Here is a 12,053-nt window from a genome sequence, read left to right as displayed (position 1 = left end):
TGTTTAACTACAAATTAGGATTTAGAGCTTCCCATGAGTTTAACAAGCAGTTAAATTACATTCAAGGTTTCATAAGAACCCTTCTTTCCAAAGCTTTCTAGGGCACACCTTAGAAGGTGCTTGTGCCTCCCACACCCACAAAACAAATTTACTACAGTGACTGACTACACATATACTAACAAAAGTAAAGGGTAGAAGACTGACTTCAGTTCTATCTCTCAACAGAAGCAAATCTCCTCAGGCAAAAGACCTACATTTCCCAGCCCCTTGAGACAAGTACTTCAAATCAAAACCATATCTAGGCACTTGAACTGGAAAAGTCAACCAGTGAACTCTTCACCCAGTAAGAGGCCCATCCACCCCATAAATTACATTGTGTTGTTATAAAGAATAGCGGTTCCCACATGCCCACAGCTTTATACTCTTAAGACAGCATCAGAAGAATTGAGATGCCTCCAACAAGAAGTCACTAAAACAAGGGAAACAAGTTCACAGAGTTCTAGCAGTCTCCCAGAGGCTCCACAAGACCTTAGTGCCAACTGCTGGGCATGGCCATGAACTAGACAGCACCTTCTGAAGTGAGAACAGATACGTATTTCATATGTTTTAAGTCATCATTTCAGCATTTTCTTACCAAAAGGCCTCTTTGGCATCCTGCAAGATGACTTCTGGAGAGGCACTTCCATAAGGAAATTTCTTGAAACCCACACGGAACAGCACATGAAAACCCTGACAAACTGAACAACAGAAACAGTCTAGAACAAAATCAAGGTCTTAAGATTTCAAACCCTGTAGTGTACTGAAAAGAAAACAAAACAGCTACATCACTGTCCACATAAATGGCTGACAAAACACACGCTTGAGCCCAACTGTGTGTGTCTGCAAGGCCGATATAAACTGAACCTGCAACAGTCTGATATCCCCATATCCTTTCTCCCAATAGTACTGGTGTTTGCAACAATTAGGTGGCAAAGCACTTAAGAAGTTGCTCTGGACAAAAATTAACCTATATTGTTTTTTGAACAGATTAGTTACCTACACAAGTCTGCTGGTACCAAAGACAGCCCAGAACAACACAGAGCTGAGCATGGGGAAAGCAAAACTACAGCACTTCCACCCTATAAACACTGTGGCAAAACAATGCAAGTGTTTTAGGGTTTCTAAACCGTAATCTGACACCTGTTGAAGATTCCTCACTTTTTGCAAGTTATGTGATGGCTATTACAAAACATCGGTAAGAATTCTAGAGACTTGCAATGGTTTACCTGGACCGATCCAGAGATCGGTGGGAATAGCAGCACCTCAAGCCCACCACCAAGGTTAACACAAGGTTAAAGCTTGCTTTCATAGTTCAATGGACTAAAGTTACGCTGTATAATAATTTTAGTAATATACACATTTACGTGAGAGTCTAGAATACTGTTCCTGCTTCTACAAGTTCAATACATGGCTGGTGCCCTCTCTCAGTCTATTCTAATCATTGACGGAACTTAGCTTTCTGAGGCTGATGGTGCTGAAGTGCTTTAACACAAAGTGTAAGGGTCACGTCTTCTTTCATATTCAATTAGTAAACACGAAGATCTGTAATCTAGCATATTACAGAAGGCATTCATTTTGTATTGATTTAAGATTATACATCATGAGGAAAGAATTAACAGTCACAGCAGACACGACAGAATAATGAACAATTACAATTACATGCCACTAGCCTGTCAAAGCTATCCACAGACTTGCATGGATTCAGAGGGAAGGCAGACAAACAGGTACTATGGTACTACAGCTGATTTTCTACCATAAGCAAAACTAATGAAAGGCTGAAACAGATGAGGGGGATATCTGTGGAAGAGCGTCCCACATCAGTTACCCATAATCAAAAGTCAAGTTACATTCATGGGAGATGCATTTGGTATAGAACAAAGACAGTCTCCCAACCCTCATTCCCCCAAAAATATAAGAGTCAACATATAGCCTACAAAGATGAATTTTAATAATGCAGAATCAACAGCTCAGGGTCTTAACTAGTGCTATTCTACTAAGAACTCAGTGAAACATTTCAAGAACACATTTAAGTTAGTGTCACCTAAGACATACGAGACACAGCCATTTTTATCCTGTGTTTCAAGTACAAGAAAGCACATCTGGAAGCTAACTTTTGATTGACGATAAGCTAGGCTTCACTGACACTTGCACACAGCTGCTGCTTCCAGCTGTTCTAGAAAGCAACAAGAATGGAGTTCTCTTGAAGGCACTATGCCACAGCTTGCAGTATGAGCTTCAGTAGTGCACTTTCAAAAGCAGTTCAAGAGCACTCCATTCAAAACTTCAATATACACCACAGAACTTTCAGAAGATTTAAATGAAAGCATGTTGACTTGGCTTGATGAAGTAAATTCTTTGAGCAAAGTCTGAAGGTGGCTTCCAAAAGACATACTTGAAAAAATATAGATTGTCCTCTAACACAGATATCTTTTTAATTGTTAAAAACCCTAGTCTTCCTTTAGAAGTTCAGAATGTCAGATGTGTGTTTTCTAGAAGCCACAAATATTTGCATGGTCATTTTTACAGCCAGAAAGAATGACAATCAAGATCCACATTGACTAAACCCAAAACTGCACCCAGATAGTTTCACTGCCCTACAGGCAGGAAAGTTAACTTGTGACAGAGAAATCTAGAAATAAATGGTATCTGCAAAGCAAAACAGTTATCACACTCATGGCAGGCTGCACCCAACAGTCTTATGGCATTTATAGAAGGGATGCAGACAGCATCTCTTCTATAGCTTAGGGCTCCGCCTGGTAGAAGCAGTCTTGCTGTTTTGCAGGCACCTCTTGTCACACAAGTTCTGATGCTGATAGCTCAGAGAATTTATCCTGCTCAAAACAACTATTTTTCCCTGTTAGCCAGTCATAATAGTACTATGGTGAAAACTCACATGAACACCCTTAAATTCTTGCAAGCATTAGTACAGACAGAATGAACACAGGAGCCTTGTTTAAGTAACACTCCTATGAAATTATTGACAAAGTCTAAGCTTTCAAATAAAGCATTTTTGAGGGAGGCACTGCCTCCTTCCAAAAGTCAGTGCCTAGCTGAATGAAGTTTCAGCAAAAGCAGAGCAGGAATACCACAATACATTATCCTTCACATCTCATGCTAATAAAACGACTTCTAACAATGAAGGATGCAGGAAATGAGTTCTCCAGCAGTTGCAAGCACATTTACATCAAAGGCCACAGCACAAATGATGCAAGCACACAGGACTGAATGCAGGGCTTTAACAAGAGATACCAAGAAGCAGGTACCAAGTTCTCCGTCTCCTCTTCACAAACACAGGCAAGCGTTCTCTCTCCCCACAGGCAGACTGCATCAATACACCAGCCAAATGGAACCTAATGAAATATGAGCATGTTGGATTTTGCATTTCAAAAAGTTCCTTTTATTCCTCTAAGGAATCATGCAGCTGCAGCAAATTTCTTTAGTGAAATCTGACTTGGCAAAGTAAGTTACTTCATACATTTTATGACTTTGCCATCTGTTTTACCACCTAATTAGAAATGCACAAGTACTTTTTTGTAGTGTTATTGCAAGAGCATTACTTTTGTAGCCATATTTTGTTCTGGTAATGTCTCCTTCAGTTTATATTCTATACAGTGCAAATTTCTTCTCCTAAAATCATAATAATTTTTCTGTTTTATTCAGGGAACATGGATTTCATATGCACGACTCAATGAATGACAATGGTTTGCAAATACACAAAAATCTTTTGAATTGGTGATTCAAGAACACAAGTGGTTATAGACCCGATGTTGCATAGTAATACAGGACTCATAAAGCTGAAACACTGTTAGGCGGATCCCTCCCCATTCTTAGATGCCATTTATTCTAAAACTGTTAGATATATGATTTGAAAAATTGATAGAGTTAATCTAATAGACCTAAAAGACCCAATCAGGCAATGAATTGTCTTTTAGTTCAATATATGCTTGCCAATCATATGATACATGATAGACTTTCATGGCTGTTTCACATATAATGGGCACTAAACTTGCAATGGCTAGAAACAGAGGGCATTCAGTTCATTAAATTATTATGAAATTATTAATATTCACACAAATTCATCAATTTTCACAGTAAGTGCCAGTCAAAGGTGGTTTTCATCTTGTCCTACTTAAAATACTGATCACACTTTTCCTGAAGTACCACAGAAGGCATTTTCAAATTGAATGTTCTCAAACTGTAGAGTAGTAACTTTTAAAAATTGCTTTTTGCTCTTGTTTCAATTCTTACAACTCTTACAATGCACAAAGTAACTCGGAACTGTTAAATGACTTTACAAGAATGTAAGTGTGTAAGTTCCAAGTTTTAACAGAACAAACTATCTAAGAAAAGTTCTTTGCAAAGCAACCTATGTTAAAATCATAGATCAATTTCAGAACACAGAAGCAAGCATAACATTAATTTCTGGCTATCTGGGGAACCAAGTGAAGCAGTTATCAAAAACTTCTGATAAAAAACCTAAAAATTAATTTTTAAATCATACTCCAAAGGCAAAAACTCTTGGAAAAGGCACCGTTAAGGATGGTGTACTATTGCACATCACTAGATGGGTTGCAAGTGTGTCTCTCTTCCTCTGACCTGACCCGCAATGCAAAAGCTAAAGGCATTCCAGCAGTGGTCACAGACCAAACTCAGTTTATTTTAAAGGCCAGTCTCCCCATGGAAAAACTACTACAGAAGTCTGTCTATGGTGAAATCCAATATTTTTATCAACATTTAACTGATTCAATTCTACATACATTGCAATACTAAACAGTACCAAGTGTGAGCTGTTTTCCTTTCTGTACACACAACCTTTTAAATTCCAGTGAGAAGTATGTGACCTAATACCTTTACAATGTTGCATGGTTTTCTCTGGCCTAAGAAACCTTCATTACCTCTGACTTACGAAAACATTTTCTTTTCAGCTGGTCACTTGCAAGCTTTCAATTCAGTGGCAGTACTTCTATTACCATCAGTTCACCACAGAGTCAGAAGCTAATTTTACTGCTTTTCTCCTCGAGGGGTTTATTTCTTTTACCTTAATGCAGTCAGAGTCCTGCATAAAGTATGGAAAAGTTAGTGTTATTAAAACCCACTCCTGTTGCTCATAGATGATAGCATGACCAGTCTCAGTTTGCTGTAAAACAGGAATTACATTCCTGAAAATATCTCCTTCAAACCCCTGACTATCTAACTATGCCATTCTGAGTGGGCTAGTTATGACCGTTTCACTACTTTATCATATTGTATTTCATTGTTCATACTATCTTAAATCCTAGTACTTGACTACAAGATTGTTTCTGTTTCAGTTTTCCCTCAGATAAACGTATTTCCCCCCATATTTGTAAAAAAAGTCTTCTCTCCTAAAACTGTAGTAAATCTTACTAGAAAGATTATAATATAAAACTTCACTACTCAAACAACAGACTGTTTTCTTCAAATTATCCAAACTACTCTTAAGATCACTAGACCTTAAGACTGCTTTTGCAATGCTCTTCAAAATACTCCAGTCTGAAGAAACTCACAAACTCTGCATGTTACAAACATGGTCTCAGTTTTAACTCGTGTATCTTGCAGAGAATATTTTTCTTAGTTTACTTCATTCCTCTATCTGCTTTGACTGCAAGGGCTATAAAATTCAACCTCTGCAAGACATACAATGCAACAGATATAGCTTAACTGTCACTTAAGGTTTAGAAAAGATGCTCTTCTACTAAAGTTCAACATGTGCTAAACCAAGTTACCCAAAAAGAAACAACTTTTTCATTAAGATCCAATGAAAAACATTAAAGAGGCATGACATTAAAGAAGTTTCTCAAAAATCAGGACCTCCTAAGGTTTCAGAATTATTCCAAACCGAAACATTTCATATCTCATTCTGGTTCTTGGGCAAAGACGAACTGAGAAATTCCAGCATTTTCTTGAGCAGCTGCACTATACAATCTTTAATTGTAACTGTAAGCCTATCAGTAAACTAGTAACTATGTGCCCAAAATTAGTGATCGACAGGGAGATAGCTGCATGGGTGTACACATACAGACTTTCCTAAAATATTTTGTGGATCAGCTACTGGCCTCTTCAACCCCATCAATCTACAAATTATAACCTCCCACGCTCTCAACACAACAAAAACCAGCTGGCAATGCCTGCAATGGGATTTCTTAACAAAGCACAAAGGCATTTAAGATGTGGAATATATATTGGTCAAAAGTGAGTATTTTCCCCTAAAAGCAGAAGGGTAAAAAGTTGAAATCATGACTTAAGATCCAAGTTATTATCAAAACAAGATGCGAGAAAGAGGACAGTGGCATATTTTGGATTAAGATTTAGAATTTAACTCCTTTAAGTCCAAATGGCAGCAACAGCTCCTGCTTAATTATAAAACCACACCTGAGACAAGTTCCTCACAGAAAGAATGCTGCACCCAGAAGAACACTTGGTTAAGTCTCTTTAATATTTCTGAAACAAACGCATCTGTATTTCTTCAGTTATTTTTTCTAAAAACAGTCCTTTATGTTACACTATACACTAAAATGAGTACTGATGCAAACCAAATTAAGTCAGATGAGCAGCTTTCTTGTTCTTTATCATTACCTTAAGTTCTCCTTATTGTTCTTATCACAGTCTTCATTAAACAGGGAAAAACAATCAAGTACTGGAATTTCACACATCTCAATTTAGTGGGTCTCTTCCTACAGGGTACTCCGAGATGTTGCAGAATAACTGGAATTAATTATGAATGTTACCTGTAACTATATTTTCTTCCTTATGACACTAACCATTTAATAACATTTTAGATGGCAAACTTGCTGTGAAAGCAGTTTCTGACATTTAGTCTAATGCATTTGCTCCTTAAATTCTGAATGACAATGCTGGACTGTATAGAGAAGGAGTCCAGTTTCCTTTCTAGGTTAAGCTTTCCTGGTTTATTACATACTTTATTTGCACTGAATATGGGTTAACTGGAACCTCAAAGCCATCAAGTCTAATCAGCAGTGGACAAAAAATACATAATCTGGACCAGTAAAGAAAGACACTTTAATAAATCACACTCATACAGGCCTGTGCTGTATCATTGACTTCCATGAACTGTATCAGTGTAAAACAAATTTCACTTTCATTTTCAAATCAACTTCAAAAATGTAAACTTATTAGAAATCACAGAATTCAAGTTGTGATAAGGTGCACTGAGCTACCAGTCATTACTGGATCAGTCACTGAAGCATTGCAGTGAACTATTAATTTGGACAATATAAATTTTGACCTTACAAAAATCAGTTCTTATGAGTGTGCAGCGTTATTTCTTAAAATACAAGTGTTCTGAGGATTGGAATGAAGCTTATTTGCATGTTACACTACATAAGTGAAATTAATTTAGGTGTTAAAGTGTGCAAGAACTTTATGATTAAGTGGTGTCATTCCAAAATAGCTCTTCTACACAACAGTCACTTGGATTCAGTATCTGATTTTGCTTACTTTGATCTCCATGGGTAACAGTGGCAGATGGCTGATGATGAGCTGCTACCAGCCTTGCCTTGAGTAGGGCCTTCGGGTCCATCTACTCAAGCATCTTCCATTGTGTGACCTCACACACTGCATGTGGGTTTTGTGACCGACACAGCATGCCTGCAGACATCTGTCACACTAACACTGTTTTCCTGTCTGTATAATTTCTTTTATTTTGAAGTCTGAAATAAATCCCACTGGGCAAAGTGCTGCTGGTATTAACTACTTCCATGTTAAAAGCCTTGTCAGGAAACAACAAGCTATACCAACAGGACTACACTGCTACATCTTGAAATGACAGACTTCCTTTACTCTGCACTGTCTGACAGGCCTGAATGGGAGTACTAGCAAAGAGAAGGACTGTACCACACATAGTTCGCTTTTTATTTTCTTCACAGATGTTTCATTTTTGCAAGACTTCCATGTTTACTGCAATCTGTTTAATGTTGACAGAAACATTTCTGCCTGTCTGTATGTGGGTGCTATATGCAGAGCATTCTCAGACTCCCAAAACAAGGATCAGAGTTAAAGATCAAGTCTAATAGTAACACAGAAGGCTATTAAATTAGTATTTCAGAGACTAAGATGAAACAGGTACCAAGGCCTGAATGTATGGCTACCCACCTACTAAGCACAGGTGCAAAGCACCTTCGTAAATAGCATTTTCCATAATTTGCAGAAATACTTGTTTGGTCATACAGTATATTCACATGCCAATTTTTAATAAAACCTTGTGGGCCACTGCACCAGACATTCCCACACTCTTGTATCAAATGATGTAGTAAACTTACTGTTACAGAGAAAAATACAATGCATTAAACGAACTTTACTGGTAGGAATTCAACATACATTATAATTACTTCAACTAAGGAGCCAGTATCACAAAACAAGCATCATCAATTCCACTAAAGTAACAATTGCAGAGTTACTGTGCAACCAACTCTACATCTCTTGTTCTGCCTTCTTTGCATTCTTGGCTCCTCTCCATTATAAACTGATTACAGCATAGCTTACTTCAAATTCTCTATAGTAACTCTCTATGTCATCTAACATCTTCAGCACACCTTTCTCCATTATTCCCCTTCTGTGCAAAGCCTGGATACTTCAGTGTTACCAATCTATTCTCTCAAAGGTGTTGGGAATTTTGATAGAGACAAATCGAATTCTAAAAAAGATATGACTAGTAAATACTAAGCCCCCCTCTGGGCAAAGGCAATGAATTCTCTCATTGGTGCATTCTAAGGCTGCATTACTTAATCTATACTAGATTCCTTTCCAACTTTTTCCTACCTTTCAATCCAATACTGTTTTTTCTGTGGGAATTTCAGATTTTTTTTTTTCTTCTGTAAGTAGTTCCTAAGGCTCCAGAGCATAAGCCTAATCTGATGGTTATGGCTTGCACAACAACCCATAATTCAATATTCAACAAGCAGCTGTAACCACTGATAAATCCTTCGGCCTTAGGTGCTGACTCTGACTCACTATAGTTAAGAAAACAGAATGAGAAGCAAAACAGGATTTAATAATCCCCTGGTCTGCAAGGTACATTTGCTATGAAGTGACTGTAAGTTATTTATATCCACAAGGACTATAACCAATTTCAGATTCTGCAGACAGTAAGACTTAAAAATAACTTTTTAATAACTATTCTGACAGCTGATTTTAAGTACTGTAATGGACTAATAAAATATAACCATTTCTTCCCTACTTAACAATTTATAAAATGTAAAATATTTTGCAGAACATTTAGTGGACATACATAATACCAACTGTTCTATTTACTTGGTTCCTCACATAAATTCTTTTTAAGGTAGAATGGAGGCTTAACACAGTTGTCCTGTAATTGCGTGTTTGAGGCAGGCAGGCTACAATATGTTCACAAGAATGCTGTCACTAGCCTACCAAACTACCTTGCTCACATAAAATAGATTTCAATTTAGATGCAAAGTAATTTCAATAGCTTGGAGCCATTAGAAGTTTACAGGAAGCTGGCTATAAGCACTCAAGGGGGCAGGGAGTTCCCTGTCTAGAAGACATGTTATCAACCACTGATTCCTAGGACCACTATATCCTATAGCACTCACTAGGGTGGCAAAGTAACCAAATCTAATCACAAAAGTTAAAAGATTTTTCTCATATAATTATTTGTTCTTCAGTTGTAAAACTGCAGCAAAAATAATGCTATTGTCAGTTGGCTGAAATGCAGTGCCTAAACAACTTTTTACATAAGACACAATATCTACAGTATCCTTTGATATCAGAGACTGCCATATATCAGTTTCAAAGACAGCAACATCTTTTGCCTCAGCAGTTGTCTTTTTCCAAGTCAGATACACTTGAAATTTAATAGGAGCAAAACCACTTCTTAGATGGAACACCTCTGTTTCAGGGTAATCCCTCAAAAAAGTAGATACAGGGATGTCAGTGTGTGACTTAGTATCTGAGGTTAAGAACACAACTGTTCTTACGGAAACTAGAAGTCAGTCTGAATACAGAAGACACATGGACCACTGCAATGTCTCCAACTACACTTATTTAACAGTCTTGTGCTCCTCCTCGGTTGCCTTTATCCAGCACTGCCTTATCCTCACAGTCACATCTCTCCCTGCCCCATTTCCCCACGCCCATACCTTCCCCTCAATAGCCTACTATTTCTATGGGTTATTTATCTAAAGGGTACATGACCACAGGTGACAAGATTACGACAAATGCACAGCTAGGACACATTCCAGTTTTCACTTTCATGGCTAAAGATCCTCTCCTTAAGGTCCAGAAAACATAAAGACAACATTATTACAACATTATCAAAGAACACACAACTCAAAATCCTTCACTTTAAAATGTTTGTAATCTTTCCCTTCCTCAAATTCAGAAGAGCACTAAAAAGTGAAGACTGAGATCAAGGAATTTGCAATAGTGAAGGAGTACTTTCACTATTCAGCATCACAGCTTATTTAAGCTTACAGCTGACCTCTCATGCAGTGGACTGAAGGCTTTTTTTTGATCTTTTTATGCAACACTACATCATATTCTCGTATTTCTACAGAAAAGAATAAAGGGTAAACATGACTAGCACTATCAATCCCTAAAATTTCTACCATTTAGAGGCTTCCACTAAAAGTGTTTGACAAACTGTTGCGCAAGCACAGCCTGAAAGATTTAAATCTACATTAGATATTGACATATCAAACAGTTGTTCTTCATTCTATTAGGAATCACAGTTTCCCCGGACTCAAATGTTTAGGCACATGCTATTAGATTAATAAATCAGCTGAAAAGAAGAGGATTTTTAATTAAGAATCCAGTTATAATAACTATTAATTATCCTGAAAACTAGCAGAATAGCAGTATCTTCTCCCAGTCCAGCCCCCTCTCAGGAGCTCCTCTCTTTTCAGTTTAACTTTCAGTGGAAAAGACAAAGAACAACTGATAGGTTATGGAGAGATCTGAGCGTAAAACTATCTCCAGACACTGAAAAGCCAGCAGAGGCACATATCTTACACTTGTGGAAGTGTAATGTTTTGCAGTGCAGAAGGCAAGTCTCTTTCCAACAAGAACTGAAAATACAAGCGTGAAACAAAACATTAGGGTCATTTTGAGCCTGAAAATATACATTTTGGCAATCTTTCTGCCAGGACGGTTTGGGGGTGCTACAAAACAAACACACATAGCGCCCTTCAGGTGACTCTTGGGATATGTATGGCCCACTTAAGATTTTCATTTTAAGGACTCAATTAAGGGGAAGGAGCTGAAGCTATTAACTTCCATTTAAAAGAAACCCAAAAGCAAACACCAAATTGCTTACCTAACCAAACAGGTGAGCACCGAAAGGCTCTTTTTTTATTTGGGGAAATTAATAGCATACTTCGTACTTCTCCCTTGTGTTACAAGCAAACACAAGCTCTAGTTACTGCTAACTACAGAAAAGCCCAGCACAGGGAAGCAGGCAGCAATTAAATGTTACAGAAACCCTGCTCTTACTCACCCTAGAACCGCAGCGCCCACATACACGCACAGGGTCTCCGGCACCCAGCCGGGGCAGGAGTCGCCGCCGCAGCCACCGCTCGGTCCCGCCGAGCCGGCGGATGAGCGCCCCGACCCCCTTCCCCGCCAGCCCCGGGGCGCGGCCCCTTTGTTCGGGGTGCCGCCGCTGCTGCGCCCCGCCCTCCGCAGGTACGGGAGGCGCCGGCCGCCGCCCCGCCGCCTCGGGGACCCGCACCCGCCCCCCGCCGCAACAGGCGGCCAGATCCCGCCGCGGCCCCACTGCCCCCTCCCCGCTGTTCCCCGCGCCCGGGCGGGCTGCGGCCGGAGGTCGCCAAGGTCGACGCCCGTAACCTTCAGGGAGCGGCCGCCGGGCCCCCGCAGGAGGTTCGGGGCGCCGCCCGTTTGTCCCCACACCCCGGGGTGGGGCCGGCAGGCGCACACCGCCGGCCGGGGGCGGCGGGACGGCAGCCGCACCCCGACACCAGTCCCCGGGCGGCGCAGAGCGGCGGGCGCGGAGCCGCCGG

General features: G+C 39.5%; 1 protein-coding gene across 5 annotated transcripts in view; it reads right to left on the bottom strand.

The window, feature by feature from the left end:
- Nucleotides 1-11,638, bottom strand: part of RALA (RAS like proto-oncogene A) — a 29,133-nt gene extending 17,495 nt beyond the window's left edge. For 2 of the 5 annotated variants that reach the window (XM_042043247.1, XM_042043251.1), the window contains exon 1: nt 3,303-3,424. The gene's annotated coding sequence lies outside the window, so the exon portion shown is untranslated. Of the gene's footprint in view, nt 1-3,302; nt 3,425-11,530 lie in introns of those variants that run through there. The other 3 variants (XM_042043248.1, XM_042043250.1, XM_042043246.1) reach the window with 3 other exon arrangements.
- Nucleotides 11,639-12,053: the final 415 nt, after the last annotated feature.

This window comes from Corvus kubaryi, unplaced genomic scaffold (assembly GCF_017639235.1).
Source record: "Corvus kubaryi isolate FWS band 111438036 unplaced genomic scaffold, C.kubaryi_AGA036_p1.0 37398, whole genome shotgun sequence".
NCBI classification, from domain to species: Eukaryota; Metazoa; Chordata; class Aves; order Passeriformes; family Corvidae; genus Corvus; species Corvus kubaryi.
This window is presented reverse-complemented; position numbering and strand designations above follow the sequence as displayed.